A 17006-nucleotide genomic window follows, 5' to 3' on the forward strand; every position below is an offset into this window, starting at 1 on the left:
AAAATGATAAAAGGTCTAGAAAACCTGACCTAAAAGGAAAGGTTTAAAAAAATGGGCATGTTAAGTGTTGAGGAAAAAGACCCAATAGCTGGGTGGAGGGGCTGATAAGTCTTCATATATGTTAAGGGGATTTCACAACTTTTCCTGCATTCAGTGCATAAAGAGAACATTTGAGCACCACCCTCTTTAAAAGTAATGGGCTTAATCTGTATCAAGGGAGATTTAGGTTAGATATTAGGGGGGGGAAAGCCAGCAATAAGGATAGTTAAGTACTGAAATGGGTTCTCAATGGAAGGTGTGAAATCCCCATCACTGGAGGTTCTTAAGAAAAGGTTAGACAAAAACTTGTCAGGAGTGGTCTAGGTATACTTGGTCCTGCCTCAGCAAAGCAGATGGAACAGATGACCACTTGAGGTCCCTTCTAGCTCTACATTTCTAAGATTCTATGATTTACAGATATTGCAGGAACAGACAGGAGAAGGTGAAGATTCCTCCATACAGCATTAGAAATGTTCTTGAAATTAAGGGGCCACCAATATAAGTGAGATAAGTTATCGCCATAACCATTCATTCAATCCTTTGTCCAACAACTATGACTAGTTGATATCAGCTGTAATTGATTTACATGAAGTTATCACTTGTCCTGTAAAAACTGGTCTGAAACCACCAACTTCTGCCCCATAGGTGACTATGCAGCTTTTACATGTTAAGATTTGCTCAGTGCTGACCTAAAGTTGATGACAGAGAGGTGATATATTCTGTATCTCATTATCATTCACATGAGCCATTCAATTCCACTATTACACGCTTACCTTGAAAACAAACATTTTGAAACCAGATAGTTTATTATATGCAAATAGAATAGATAAATAACTAGCAGCACCACTCTCTGGAAAGAGTTGGTCTGTCAGTTAACATTAATGTCAGTATATCAGAGATTGTTTCTTTTGGCTCTGTTAGTTTAGAAGAGCATAAGTGTAAATTCACAAAAATTCTTCATCTCCTTGTAAAAAGAAAAGGAGTACTTGTGGCACCTTAGAGACTAACCAATTTATTTGAGCATAAGCTTTCGTGAGCTACAGCTCACTTCATCGGATGCATCTCCTTGTGTAAGCCCTACTCAGTTACTTGAAAGTATCCCTAATAAACAGCAGCCATTGCCATTATGTATTGTTAGGGATATTTTGGTTTCCTGGGAGACATCTCAATTAAGCAGGCTTTCTGCTTAGGTGTATCCTGACTAAGTGCAGCATACGCTATTCACTAATATGAAGAGTTAGAGACTAGGCAGAAAGAGCTCTTGACATGTGAGTCAGACACAGCACTGTCTCTAGTTGTGTCCTTCTTCTCCTTTTTCCTCACTTTCTTCCATTCAGTATGTACAATGACGCAGAAACTCAGGGATGGTCTACACTCGTAGAAACGCTATAGGACCGATGTAGTGTAGCTTCTTACTACAGTGACGGGAGGTGTTCTTCCATTACTGATGTAAGTGCACCTCTCTAAGAGGTGGGAGCTAGGTCGGCAGAAAAATTCTTCTGTCAACCTAGTGGTGTCTAGGCCAGAGCTTAGGTTGCCTTACCTACATTTCAGAGTGAAATGTTTCAGTCCTGAGCAATGTACTTAGGTCAGCCTAACTTTGTAGTGTGGACCAGGGCTCAGTAAAGGAAACGGCACTCCTATTTTCCTCCCTCTAGCTGAGATGATTTCATATTCTCTGTACTTCTTTGCAACTGAAGAGGGAATTGCTGAGTTCATAATTTGATGGAACAGGTAGTTTCATGGCATGTGCAACTTTTTCTGCATGCCCAGGCAGCATGTTTTGCCTGTCGTTTTATGGAATACCAAGGGGAAATGGTCCCTTGTGTCACTCGTTGTCTGTGATTGGCAACTATTATTATCATTCTATTTAGCAAAAGCTGTTGCTGTTTTGTTAGAAAATATTCCAGTGGTATTAGATATATAGGGAGCCAAGGCAGCACCAGCAACCTCACCTCACCTTGAGTTTTGTTGGCTGTTGCAGAATTTGCAAATCTTTAACAATGTATCTTTTTACATTCAAGCTTTAAAAGAAACGTTTAAAAAGAAATTGGAGGGCCAGATGAAGAAGGGGACCAAGCAGTGGGGATTTATGTAAAATGAACTGCTTGTCTGAATCAATTTCCCAGTGGGCATGTATACATGTTACCAAACCTTTTTTTTTTTAAATCCACTGCCGCAATTAGCACTAACTGGCATCCTTGTAGGCAGTCTCAGTCAGGAGTTTGAGGATTATGAGATTATAGAGAATTAACCATCCTCTCGCTTGATAGGATGATTATTCCAGAACAAGATAGAAGACTGTTACTGTGCATAGTATGTATTTACTGTGGCTAAATTGAAGTGTATGTTCTATAAGGCAATTGCTTTGATATCTGTAAGAGTATCTATAGCCAACAAATGTTCATATTAATTTTAATGTGATTCTATTTCTCTTGTGTAACTTTTCATTAATCTGACACTTGTGGAAAATTGTTTCATGTCCAGTCTTACTGGCATGAATGCATAGTTTCATTATAAGGATTATGCCTATTAAAGGGCTGTATTCAGTCCATTTTTGTCCAATAGCCTTTATGGGTTTCAAATGCTTTCAAAACATAAAATAATTATTCTTTTATTATTTCTACAGAACCCAAAATATGGTATGCACTTTCTAGACAAATAAAATATGCTCCAAGTCCTGGAGAAATATAAGTTAGGGGAGAGATCCATGGTCTGTTCCAAAGCTGTGATAAGAGTGCCTGCAACGTTAGGGCCTTTTTTGCACTGAGGTCAATGGAAGAACAAAGGAAGGTCCTGGAGTCTCCAGGAGTCAAAGGTTAATCTTTAATTAAAGATTGTCATGTGATGTAACCTCTAGGGATATGTCTAACCAACATTGGCAACCCTTACTCCCATTGATTTTAATGGGGGTAATCTTTGATGGAGGTGGTACATTAATGTGTACACTATACTATAGTAGTATGTAGAAAGACTTTAAAGAGTTTTATTATTTGTATTATGTTAGTTCCCAGAGGTCCTAATCAGGATACAGGCCTCATTGTGCTAGGCAACATCAAGGCTCATGGGAAAATACAGTCTAGAGGATTTTAGAATTTAATTAAAACAATATACAACAAATGTGAGTAGCAAACAAGATGATGAGGGTAATAATAATTAGTGACCATCCCATTTCCCACTGAAATGTTCTACTCTACTTTGACATCTATTGTTTTGTTGTTACGTATGTCAAGGTCTTGTAAATGGGGCTGAGTGGGTTTAAAAAGTGTTGATGACATAAGAAGTAAGATAATGAAAGGAGAGACACATCTGTATGACAGACAGACATACAGACGTGGCTGGCTGTTCTTATGCATTAGAGCAGAGGACAAAAGTTATGGTGGAGTCCAGTCAAACATTTTGCCCTGCCCACAACCGTGGAAAACACTATTATTTAAAGAGCGAGTTTCATTCATTTTCAGAGATGACAATCTCATTCCTTTGGGTGGGTGGAAGTAGACTGATAAAACAACACAAAAGGTCTCATGTGACTGCTGGAAAGAAGGAATAATTTCTAACTCTTCTTGTAAAACTGGAAAGTTTCTGCTAAAAATAAGCCGGGGGTGGGAGCCTTTCTCTGGTGCTAATGTCATATGAACAGTCGGAATCCTAGAAGCAGTGGTGAGATCCTTGGCAACAAATGTGTTCAGTTTCTTTGTCTGTTGCTGTACAGAGGACAACCTATTTTTTTTAAATGTTACATTGAGTTGGCCGCATCATGCTGCCAATGATTAGCGGCTCTGTACATCCCTGAGGTGCTGGCAGTTTTCAATCTGTAAATGACCCTGATTTGTTATTACCTTATTTACTAATGAAAGAGTCAGTCTTTTTGTAACTGTTTGAATATTAGCTGAATGATCTATTCTCCAGCAGTGAACTGCAAGATGATCAATACATTTCGCATAATAAGTGACAGCAGAGAGAGACCAGGTAAATTAGAACTATTCTGCAAATGGTTACCTAGATCTGTTAAACCAGGGGTGGGCAAACGTTTTGGCCCGAGGGCCACATCAGGGAATAGAAATTGTACGGCAGGCCATTAATGCTCACAAAATTGGGGTTCGGATGCAGGAGGGGATGAGGGCTCTGTTTGGGGGTGCAGGCTCTGGGGTGGGGCTGGGGATGAGGAGTTTGGGGTGTAGGAGCGTGCTCTGGGGTGGGACCGAGGGGTTTGGAAGGGGATCAGGCCTAGGGCAGGGATGCGGAAAGGTGTGCAAGTTCCGGCTGCGGGTGTGGGCTCTGGGCTGGGGCTGGGGATAAGAGGTTTGGGGTGCAGGAGGGTACTCCATGCGGGTATCGAGGGGTTTGGAGAGCGGGAGGGGGATCAGGGCTGGGGCAGGGGGTTGGGGCATGGGGAGAGGCTCAGGGGTGCAGGCTCAGAGTTGCGCTTACCTCAAGTGGCTCTCGGAAGCAGTGGCATGTCCCTTCTCTGGCTCCTAGGTGTGGAGCAGCCCCCAACCCTCAGTGTGGAGCCATGGCTTGGCTTCCAGGAACTGCTTGATGCGGCCCCCAACCTGGTGCCTGGCTGGAGCGTCAGAGCAGGGCTGAGCCGCATGGTGCGGTTCCCCCAGCCGGTGCCTCGGCTGGAGCACCAGAGTGGGACGAAGCTGCGTGGTGCGGCCCCCGACCCGGCTCCCCAACAGGCGCTCGTGGGCTGGCTTAAAACGTCTTGTGGGCTGGATTCGGCCTGCAGGCCTTAGTTTTCCCACCTCGTGTTAAACAATAAAGAAAAAATATCCTAGAGGTGAAATACTGCATGTTTTCTTTTTTAATGTAACAGAAAGGATTAGTGCTGTAGTGAAGAGCTGCATGTTCTACTTCAGAATTTATTTCAGCATTACTCTTAGAAGTACTGTATAACAAGCCCTTATGATGGAAAATACTAAAAACCAAATTTTTTTGTGATGATTGTCACAATCTCATGAGTTCACAAAAGGAACTTTCTGAATGTAGTCTACAGGAGGAGTTTCTACCTTTTGAGAATTGAAAAGTACAGGAGCCTACTGGACTCTTGAGATAAAATTATGTATAGAATTACTTGAATGTGATATGCCTACATTTCCCTGGGAATACCTCTGATAGTATTATCACAATCCAGGACAGTAATTTTAACTTTCGCATTTCAGTAGTAGGTCCTGCATGAATTCTGGATTAGATTCATAGGTAGGTATGTATCACTTAGCTATGTATGTATCACTCAATAGAAGGATTCTTCTAACATGCTCAAAGTCATACAAGTAGGAACTTGGCATCAGCAATGCCCATTCTCTCAGTCTCAGAAATTAATGCAGTAATAAATTCCAGTGATAGATATGTTTTTCTGCAATCATTTTTGATATAAAGAACCTTAATCACCTCACACAAATAACTTGATTTTATTTCGGCGGGCTATTTGCTCCTTTTGATTCTCCTTATAAACTCCAGAGTGGAAGAAGAGTCTGAAAGGCAGTATACTGAGGCTTATCTTTTTTCTGATTGTCTCTTTACTCCCATGAGCCCCTCTAATAATTCCAAAATGTTCAGAACATTTCTAATCATTTTATACCAATGCATCTTGTCGTGCTCCCTGTAAACTTTTTACATTGATGTTTCCTGAGAGAAGTCTGTATAATGTCAGAAAACAGAGATCCTCAACTTGTAAACTCCTTTATGGAATTTGTATACTGCTCTTTGGAATTATCAATAGTCCCTTCTGCATGTCATCCTAGTTTACTACACAGTAGAGTAGCAAATGCCTGTTGACTTGCATTATGAATGTCCAGTGGATGTGCTTAGTACTGTCTTAGCCAATGAAAACCACCAGGAAAGACTTACAATTTTGTTTTTGTCTGTCCCTGGGTTGCATATTGGTGGCATCTCAAAAAATGCTTCAGAGGCAGACAGGCAAGCAAACATTGTCTCTTTTCACTAGAGGCAGTGAAATATACCAAGTAGGGCATCTCTAGAGAATGTCTTAGTGTGATTTTTTTTAAATGAAGCTGTATCACCCATTAAAGAGTAAAAAGTTTTGTTTGTTTATTTTGTTGTGCTTTGCTTTGTGTTTTTTCACACACATGCACTCCTACCCCTTCCTGATGGGGGAGATTTGAAAGTTATTCCTGAGGTAACAGCAACAACAAAAAGAGCTGAATTAAAAACAAAAAATCTGAATCTAGAGATATACAAAACCTAGTTCGTTCAGAACAGAAGCTGCATGAGAGAGGGCATGCAGAAATACTGAACACTAAAGCATCGATTCATGTGTGTTGCTCTTGCAAGCCAGAGGACACACACATAGCAGATGGAAACAGTTTCTGTTTCACTTCCTGCTGAGAGTTTAGATTTCCCAAATCCAAACTTCTAACTCCCTGGCTTCAACATTCCTCCACAAGTTGCACACATCTTTTAAAATGTGTATCCCAAGGAAGCTAATGGTGTTTACGTTGGAAAAATGCTGAAGACCCAGCACCAGATTTTATCCTCTTGGATGTCTAACTGTTCGCTGGACACAATTCTGCTCTCTGCATCTAATTCAGGATATCGGCGTTTAGTCCAATTACATTAAATTGTAGAATTTCTCATGCCATCTCTCCTTTACCCAGTCTCGAGCATCTCCATTTTTTGTTTCATTATGAGATATATTTTTCTCTCCTATTATTCCTCCTTGTGTAACTTCAGCATGTTCAGTTTCATCTGTCCACCCATCCCAGTTCATGCTGCTACCCAGAGGCTAAAGACAGGATCTCTGACTGCCAACAGTCTGTGTGCCAGAGTTGCCACTTATATGGTAATTACATTTCTTATGGATTGCCCACAGCAGGTTGGGTAAGCAGCATCTGGCACTTGTTTACTCCGTTATCTAAAACCTGGATTAAGCCAATGCTATTTATCTTGGGGTGGATAGGTATGGAGTGATTTGTTTGAAGTGAAGGTGTTAAAGAAGACATGGATTCTGGAATAAATTTTTCATTAAGCCAGTGTGTCCTGACACACAGCTGTCTGAGGCAACAAAATAACTACAGAGTTTCAGTTTATAGTAGAATAATGTAAAGGAGGGGATGAAGGGCAGAAAATCAATATCTATTCTTCTTTAAATACATAGGGCTGACCTGGTGGGGGGTGAGCTATCTGTGCCCTGGCTAGGCTGGAAGAAGGCACTAAAGGACATCACTCAAACTGAATCTCTCAGCCACCATCAGATCGCGTGGATCATTGATGAATGAGCCAGCAGTTGAATGTTTAGCTGGCTGTGACGACTTTGCACCGAAATATGAAAATTTATTACCAGGTTACCAACCAATGCCTTACTGCGTGCTTTCCCTTGTATACTCCTTCTGTGCACTCCCAATCCATCCGACAGCCAAGCCCCTTCTTTCTGCTGCTCCCCTCCCTCTCCTGCACTGAATTTATGGGCTAACTGCCACAGAGCTGTCATTTTTTCCAGAGCTCTAGTACCAAAGGGTGCTTTTTTTTGCAGTGATGCTGATGCTGAGCTAAGATATACATTTTCTTTGTTTCATGCAAGATGACTTTGCTGAAAGGGCTAAAGGGGGACCAACACTGTGTGCTCTAGAATTTGCACAGCCCTGAAGTGCTTAAGAAAGAAAAACAAGGGGGGCAAAAAGGAGAGAGAGAGGGAGAGGATCAGGCAGACAGGCAATGCCAGCCAATCAGAGAAGCTCTCATGAGCTGCAGAAGCAGAGCATATGAGCTGAGAGGTTTGGAGGTACACAGAGCTGGAGTCGTGTGCCTCTCTGAGGACTGGGAGCAGCTGTGCTGCGAGCACTGAGAAAAGTCCCCATTTGCTTCTTATAAATTAAGTTCCTTGTCACCAGTTAGGGCAAGTCAGCCAAGGTAAGGCTTAAATAAAATGACACTTTAATATGTAGCAACATTAATATTTCTGGACTATGGTGCTGCTAACACAGTCTTCTAACCAGTGTCAACAATATTTTGTGAACTATTACTGTAGCAGTGGATCCACAGCCTATAATATGCTTATTTTAAAGTTAACTCTAATGTGTAAGCCATACCCTTGTGATATTTTAGAATTGTGTTTGCTTATCCAAGAATATTGCAGTGCAACCTACAAAATATAAGCATAAAAATATAGCTGTGTTCTCTGTGTGCATTTATCTGTGAATGTCTGAACAATACCTACATTTCTGCTGTATAACTTGTGAGAATAATGTGCAGATGCATTTTAATGGTGATCACATTCAGATGATTTAGATCAGATCTCATTTATATATGTACCTAAATATATATTAAAAGGCAAACCCTGTAAGATTGTATAGCAGGAACATTACATTTGATATTTGAACAGTGATTTTTAATCAGTCTTTCCAGTACCTGTAACATTACATGATATCTGAGCACTGAAATTGCAGTAGAACAGAGCTCTTGTCATGGTTTTAGCTGTAGCTGCTTGTTAAAGCTTAAGCAGTGCCTAAACTTTTACTACTTGTAAAGGGCACTGTAAACAATGCACAGCCAGAAATGAGACCTCCCTTCATTTCCCCTTCCCACCCCTACACCACTTATGCTAATGGACAAAAAATAATATATGATTCAGCATTACTTTAGCTCACTCAATGGTTTTGCCAGTTGAACTTCCGCAGGGTTTGGAATTGAGGGTTTTAGCAAGAAAGGAGTTCATCAATATGACTTCACTAACGTGTATTCTGAAAACAAGGTGGCATTGAACCAGTGTGTTCATGTGCAACTTTGTTTGTCTGCATGAGTGACACCACTGACAGAGGGCAAGTGGGTGGGGAAGCTACTTACTTGTCACACGTGTAAAAAATAGTAATGTGTTTTGGAGTCAGACTTTGTAGTATAGTATGTATACTTTTTTTATAAGTACTTTGTGGGCTAAATTGGGACTTGGGATATATCCAACTAAAAGAGCAGTGATGCCCCATCAGTTTTCTCTTGCTCAGAGGAAAGTGGTGAAAAGGAAAGGTAAAATGAGCATGGACTTCAGTTAGCTCAGGTGATAGCATCACTGACTTTTTATTTAAGGTACAGATTTTTTTCTTCATCCAGAACTCTAAACATAGCTGCGGTCTTTCCAAAGCTTTATTTTCTATGCTGCAGTCAATCAAATACGGTTGTCTGAAAACACAGTGTAGCTTTCCTTTTGCAGTAATTGTTCTTCTCCTTTATGGTAGTAAACACATGTCTTCAGGGGAGATATTAAACTAGTGTAAGATTTTAATGTGTGTTTGGCATAGAGTCCATCTTGGTAGGGAAAATGACACATTTAGAAAAAATAACCTGACTATATCCAAAGGTAATTTACCCTGTTGGTATTTACCACCTTAAAATATCACCTAGAATAATTAACTCACACTTTTCTTGGATATGAATTAAGTAAATGTGTTATAGGATTTCAAGTCAAGATATGGTTCCCATTCCACATGGTGGATCTAATTATATAAAGCATTGTGTCTGGTAGAATATTTTTATGCTTCCTGACTGGTTAAAATCACCAGGGATCTTGCTGACTAGCACTAATGACACACTTCTTGTTTCATTTCTGCTGTGAAAGCCATCAAAAAACCATGAGCAGGAACATATGTATAGGTAACAAACATTGATCCAGTGCACCAGCATGGTGTTAGGGGGCACTGTGCTGCTGGAGATGGTGCCACCTTATAGATCACAGACAGAATAAAACTCCTGATCACTTGCAGATGTTAAAGATCCTTTGGGACTTCAGAAGAGTAGGAGTGCTGAGGCTGGTATTCTGGCAAAATGCCAATTTGGGTAATTACATTCTACCCATATTAATTTCCTCAGCAATTTCATACAATATTCTTTAGTCCCTGAACTAGAATTATGCTGTGACTCTGTCTTGAGCAGTTTACTGTCGAGTCCAAAATGAAGTGTGTGTGTGTGCGTGTGTGCCAAAAATGTGTGTGTACTATTACTGACTCAGCTGCAGTATATAGTCAATTTGCCTAACTTAGTGTAGTTTGGGAGACAGTCTGCATTAGAAAAGGATTTTTAAAAAATATATATACATTGACATTTTTCCTATCCTATTCTTTTCTCCTGATTTTAAAGTTATTTACTGGTTTTAGTGACAATTGTGAATTTATAAACAAAAATAAAAAGAAATTAATTTAAAAATTGGACTGGTCGAACAGGTGGTTTTGAACTTCAGCTGTTTGTAATATTTAACCTCCTTCAGAGTCCAATGAATAGGGTTTAATGGACATGCAAAGGTATGCTCTGGTTCCCTAAAATCTTACTTGGATTAAGAATTAGTATTCTGTTAATGTGGTTGTGGCATTGAACTTACTGGGCATGATCAATGTTCTGAACAGACCACATCAAACTGAAGAGGTACCAATAAGCGCTCACTCGCTCTCTCTCTCTAACAGCAAGAAGGCCTACACTAGATTAGCTATGACGACACACACACTGTGGCACAGCATTCTTAAGTGTACTGAACATGGGGGTGGAGAGTGACAAGAAACAAAGGGGTGGTGGGAAGAGGTAACAAGCAAATCAATAAAATATATTCTGTTCATGGTGTTGGACACCCACTATGTGATATACAGAAATGATTCAAAGGAAATGGTAGTGCATATGGTAATTTACATAATCCAATGTATAAAAAAAACAGCTAGAATTTGGTTTGAGATTTCAGTGGAACACACATGTTATGGGTCAGCAATGTCGGAGCTTAAAGGAAAGGGAGTATGGTCTAGTGATAACACTAAGTCAGGACTCTTGGATTCTGTTCCAGATTCTGCAAACGATTTGCTATGTGAACTTGGGAAGTCACATGGTCATAGAATGATAGAAATTTAGGACTGGAACAGACCTTAGTAGGTCATCTAGTCAAGTCCCCTGCACTGAGGCAGGATTGAGTATTATCGAGAGACTCTCCCTAACAGGTGTTTGTCTAACCTGTTCTTATAAGCCTCTAATGATGGAGAGTCCACAAGCTTCTTAGGTAATTTGTTACGGTGCTTAACTACTTTTACAGTTAGGAAGCTTTTACTAATGTCTAACCTAAAGCTCCCTTGCTGCAATGTAATCCAATTACCTGTTCTGTCCTGAGTGGTAAAGGACATTTTATCACTCTCTTCTTTATAACAATCTTTCATGTACTTGAAGATTATCATCATGTCTTCCCTCAGTCTTCTCTGCTCCAGACTAAACAAACCCATTATTTTCCATCTTTCCTCGAAGACCATGTTTTCTAGGTCTTTAATCAATTTGTTGTTTGCCTCTGGACTTTCTCCAATTTGTCCACATCTTTCCCAAAATGTGGTGCACAGAATGGGACATGATACTCTAGTTGAGGCCATATAAGTGCTGACTAGAGTGGAAGAATTATAACTCTCTTGCTAATACAGTCTAGAATGACTTCTGCATTTTTTTAACAATATGACATTGTTGTCTCACATTTAGTTTGTGATCCACTGTAACACCCAGATCCTTTTCTGCAGTACTTCTTCAAAGGCAGTCCTTTCCCATTTTGCATTTGTGCAATTGATTGTTCCTTCCCAAGTGTAGTACTTTGTATTTATCCTTATTATTGTCCTTAATCTTTCTATGCCTTAGTTTCTTCATCTATAAAATGAATATGAATAATATGTAAATTGTATAGGGATTCCCTGATGCTTAATTATGGAGTGCAAGCAGTTTCAAAGTTAAGGTTGCAAATGAGTTTCCATTATACACCCAATTTTACCCTCCACTTCTACCAAATGAAGGACTATGGGACCCAAAATTGGTAGAATTCCCCCAAAACACTAAAAATGTATTTTTTTGCCACCTTTGGGACAAAGCAAGAAAGAGAAAACATAGTTTCCTGTATTCCCCTCACTGAAGAGTAGTTAACATGACCAAAGATTAGTTGATTACAATTAAATTGTAAAAGAGTTTAACCTTCTAATTAGGAATATTTCAATAGATTGTTGGTTTCAAAAAGTTTAAAATAGGGCACTGACTGACTATTTGAGAAAGTACAAAGCTTAATTCCCCCCGCCCCCGCCAAAAAGTGTGTCGAAACTTTTTTTCTTGCAGAGACAGGCCTCAGCCTCAGTGCATAAAGCAATTGCTAGATAGGCTTTTCAATGGAGAAAGGACAATGTGTGCTTAAGCCTGGAGTTAATCAGACAAGCTCATGGTAAATTAAGACACGCTCACAAAAAAGTGACTCCACAGTTAGAAAATAATTCTTAATTTTTTTTGCAAGATCTTAGCATGGGAAAAGAGTTGGAGACAATTAAAATTACATTAATTGCAATAATTTCTTTAATCAGTGACTGCAGGGGGAATGCCTCCCACCCCATTTGACTGCTAGCCTCAGTATCTTCATCATGTGAATCTGCTAATGTGCTTACTACTTTTGTCTCTTGAGAGGTCTGCAGCAAGTGTATATGTGAGAGGGAGAGGAAGGAGATCTTGAAGATTGAGGGGATGTTGCCAGTAGAGCAGGAAAGCAGTGGAAAAGGAAAGAGGGGAGAAGCAGAGTGAGAGGAAATGTCAAAGTATGGAAATGAAAAGTATGATGTGCTGGTGGTAGGGTTGCCAATTTGATAATTGCACAAAACTGAACGCCTAGCCCCACCCCTTCATGAGGCTCCCCCCCCTACTCACTACATTCCCCCTCCCTTAGTGGCTCACTCTCCCTCACCCTTACTCACTTTCAGTGGGCTGGGGCAGGGGGTTGGGCTGCAGGAGGGGGTGAGGGCTCGAAATGGAGGTGCAGGCTCTGGGGTATGGCCAGGAATGAGGGGTTTGGGGTGCAGGAGGGGGTTCCAGCTTGGGGAGGAGGGCTCAGGCCTGGGGCAGGGGGTTGGGGTTCAGGGTTGGGGTGCGGGCTTACCTTGGGCGGCTCCTGGTCAGAAGCACAGCGGGGCTAAGGCAGGCTGCCTGCCTGTCCTGGCTCTGTGCTGTGCCCCAGAAGCAACCAGCAGGTCTGGCTCCTAGGTGGGGCGGGGAAGAGGCTCCGTGGCATGTGCTGCTCTCGCCCGCAGGCACCGCCCCTCCCAGCCTCTGTTGGCCGTGAACCAGCCAATGGGAGTGCGGAGCCGGTGCTCAGGTAGCCAGCAGAGCCCCATGGCCCACCCCCACCTATGAGATGGACCTGATGGCCACTTCCAGGGCGCAGCACAGTGCCCTAGGACAGGTAGGCACTAACCTGCTTAGCTCCACAGTGCTGATGAGCGGGCTTTCAACTGCCCAGTCGGTGGTGCTGACCAGAGTTGCCAGGATCCCTTTTCGACCTGATGTTCCGGTCAAAAACTGGACACCTGGTCACCCTAACCGGTGGTAGAGCAGAAGATTAACAAGGAAATTAATGTTCTGTTAACTTAAAGCTTTAAAAAGTGCAAAGAAAATAATAATTAATATTGCAAATGTAACATGAAGCAAGTTGATACTGTAATTTATTAGTTAATTGATGTACGATGTAGCAACCCTTGCATGTCTTCAAGCTTAGTGTTATGAAAATGGATATAAAAATGATTGAGACCTCCAAAGATAATGCATTGGATTAGTTATACTGACATGTACATTTTTGCTGGAATTATATAAACTAGAATTTTTGGTTGTTTTGCCTCTATTAGGCAGAGTTAAGGTTGCTGCTGCTATTGCATGAAAATTAAAGTCTTGTTTAAGAAGCACAATCTTAACTGCTAATCTCTGGCTTTTTGATAGTTATTTGCTTTTTCCAAACACAGATATTCTTGAAAGATATGATGAAACATATTTATGTCTTTACTTCAACTTTAACTCCAGGTTAAGTACATTTTTATCTGTGAATTAATTAATGTTTTTAGAGCACTTAGATATTTTTGGATAGAAAACAGAAGCATCATTACTTTTATCAAATTTTAAAGCAAATCGGCAAGCAGGGGACAAGAAAAGGTTGCGGATTTTCTGTTGTGATAGTTTCAAACAAAACTGAGCTAGTTGGGAGATGTTAACTGTAGTTTGTAGCGTTTCCAATGCCCAGTTAATTATAACTACAGGATTTGAGTTTCTTCCATGCCTTTTGCTACTTCATTTGACTGACAATTTCACCCATATTATCTGGATCTTATAAATTCAGTCTCTGCTTTATGTCCATTACTCTACTAGGCAGTTGCAACATAGGAAAAAGAGAGAGGGGATTTTCTCTAGGCAGTGTTCCTATTAGAGGGTTATATGTTTTCATTTTGCCAGGTCACTAGTGATTTTTCACGGGTTCATCACATACTGTATCATTTCACAATGAATGATTATTAATATACTCATGCTTTAACTGAAAATATGTTGGGGGGTGAGGGAAAAGAGAGTATCAGCTTTTAAAAAATGCAAAAATAATGACACTAAGAATAGAGTGTTTGTTACTAGTAAACACATTTATAAGGTACTGCTCACAGCGTGTAGCTGAATAATGATCTTTCTTAGAATGTTTAAATAAGGCCAATATGTTTATTTTCAGAGATGGAAACTTTCTTTTTCACAATTACACTAAATGATTTTATCTAAATAACTAAATAAATGACTGGATCACTTAACCTAGCGGTAATGTTATATAATGCAATGCAGGAGACCTGAATTTGAATCTTGTATCACTCAAGTCTTTTCCTCCTTGCAAAGATTGAGAGAACTATGAATTGAAATTCTTTGCCCGAAGTGACAGTGCATATCTTATGTTTCACAATAGCGATCCCACTGGTTGATAATGGAATAGCACTTGTAGCCATGAAGGGGATTTTTTAACTTTGAAAAAATAAATGTTGCTTTCAGATCTCCTAAGCTGAAAGAATTGAGGTCACAATATAGGGCAATGAAGGTTAAAGCAGGGAATAATGGATACATCCTCAGGGTTGAATCAGGAATCTGGAAGAAAATTTGAGGGGGGGGGGAATTAAAACAATTAAATATCAGACTAATGATGAGCAAAGATTTTTTTCACCACTCAATTCCTGTGGCTATTTGGAGTGCATGGGCTGTTTTGACATTTTAATTCTAGTTGTAGAAATAAGTTTGCTTCTGTGTTCAGCTTTCCTTACTGGGTGAAATTCTGTCTTTCACTGCATTCAAGTAACTCTTTCAGTGTGGCTACATGCGTGTGAATGCAGAATGTGAACCCATGTGGTTTAATTCTCTCATTCCCTGTGACTTTTTTAAAATGGGGGACATTCCAGCTGGTGCAGAAGACTAGGTTGTGTGTTTATAAATACATTTTATCCATAACAATGGATCCAATTTTGCCGGAGGAGCATGAAAAAGTTGATTATGCTTGGATGAACTATTTTTGTTTTGTTTTAACATTTCTTGTTAAATATAACAGGAATATCTAGGTAGCAGTCACACTGATTGACGTTCTTTCAGTTTGTGTGTGTGTGTGTGTGTGTGTGTGTGTGTAGAGTGAGTATCCTGCTGAAAGAAAGCTGGCTACTATGGCTTGTCCTGTAGTGAGAGAGATTTCATTTGATTCTAAGAAGGTATTTTTAACATTGATATATGGCATTAGCACTATGGAAGTGCTGACTCTTCTAAGTGTAAAATCTTGGCTTTCAGGAAAGGTGAAATAAACTAGGGCACATGAGCAGCACCAGAGCATGTTATCTGACTGAGGAAAGTGCCAATATTTAAAAATAAAGAAAAAAACTGTAATTTATAGCTGGGTTAAAATCCTGAATCATTACTTCTTTTATGTTTCAAATTTTGTTCTTGCTAATAAAAGGCCTTATTACTGAAGTCACAGAAAAGCTACACATCATTTGTTATATGTAATTTTCACACACTTTGCTGATGAAGAGGACATACTCTAAATAAATGCATTTGTAATTAATTAAAACAAGATTTCTTGTATTCAGTTTAGAGATATTCAGCTGAGAGTTATTATCTCACCTATTCAGCTTAAAGTGATGTGAACATATTTTTGTATTTGTATGGTACAAGGTGTAAAATAAACCAATTCAGTTAGCAATGTCTTCTGCAGTGACATGAGATGAGCTCCTTTTAAAAGCTACATTTTAAAAAGTTTTTTTTTTTAATGTAAAACATCTAAAACCTTCTTTGAAAGCGACTAAAAAAACGTGGGGGCTGGATCTGTCACCACCCCCCCCCCCCCGGGAACTTCAGTGGGAATAGGATTGAGGCTTAGAATCCAACACAGCTTTGTATAAGAAACTTTTATAGAAGGTTTGGAGGTGGGGAGGTAGAGGACAACCAAATGTGTGTAATATACAACATTCAGACATGGCAATTCCGATCACATTTTACTCCTTGTCCCAACAAATGTATTCCAACACATTTAAAAAAAGGGCAAAAAAAGAAGGATCTCAGACTGACAACTTTCTTAGCTCGATGTATAATGGAAATAATCATATAATGGATTTTGTCCATGGGATTCTTCCAGATTATAAATCCATATTCTCCCTCTCTCTCCCTCACCTTGAAGCATTACTTTCACAGCTGTCACTAAGCTGTTTTATACAGTACTGCTAACCCCAATACCGTTCAGCTGTGGAATGCTTTTAATACTACTGACCTTTGACAGGTATTTTTGTTACCATTAAAACTTCCTTGATGTTTTCCTTCTATTATGGAAAAGTCCTATGCAATTTAATAGAGATTTATATCCCTACTCTGTTATGTTTAGGGTTGCCAACCATCCAGGATTAGCCTGGAGTCTCCAGGAACAAAGATAATCTTTAAAGATGTCATGCTTATGTTATACATTAGTTATACTTAAAGTCGCCTGGCACTTTCCTTTGAGACTCTCTGTTCTCAGTTCCTGATAACTTTGTCAAGTTGCAACCATTTTGAAAAATACTATGTTGTGTGTCTGCCTTCATTTATTTGTTTATTTATTTGTGGCTGTTTTTTAAGATTCTGCAAAAAAGGATTCATCTGTTTCAGAGAATGAGATTTGGGGAAAATACATTGTTTTGCCCAAGTTAAAAAACGTCTTACAACCATTT

General features: G+C 39.8%; 1 protein-coding gene across 3 annotated transcripts in view; it reads left to right on the top strand.

Moving 5' to 3' along the window:
- The window catches only part of CDH18 (cadherin 18), an 839398-nt gene that overhangs the window by 477370 nt on the left and 345022 nt on the right, over positions 1–17006 (top strand). Inside the window, exon 1 of one of the 3 annotated variants that reach the window (XM_073332277.1) lies at positions 7769–7911. The exons of the other annotated variants lie outside the window; for them this stretch is intronic. The gene's annotated coding sequence lies outside the window, so the exon portion shown is untranslated. Of the gene's footprint in view, positions 1–7768; positions 7912–17006 lie in introns of those variants that run through there. 3 annotated transcript variants of the gene reach the window in all.

Source organism: Lepidochelys kempii, chromosome 2 (genome assembly GCF_965140265.1).
Source record: "Lepidochelys kempii isolate rLepKem1 chromosome 2, rLepKem1.hap2, whole genome shotgun sequence".
Lineage (NCBI taxonomy): Eukaryota > Metazoa > Chordata > Testudines > Cheloniidae > Lepidochelys > Lepidochelys kempii.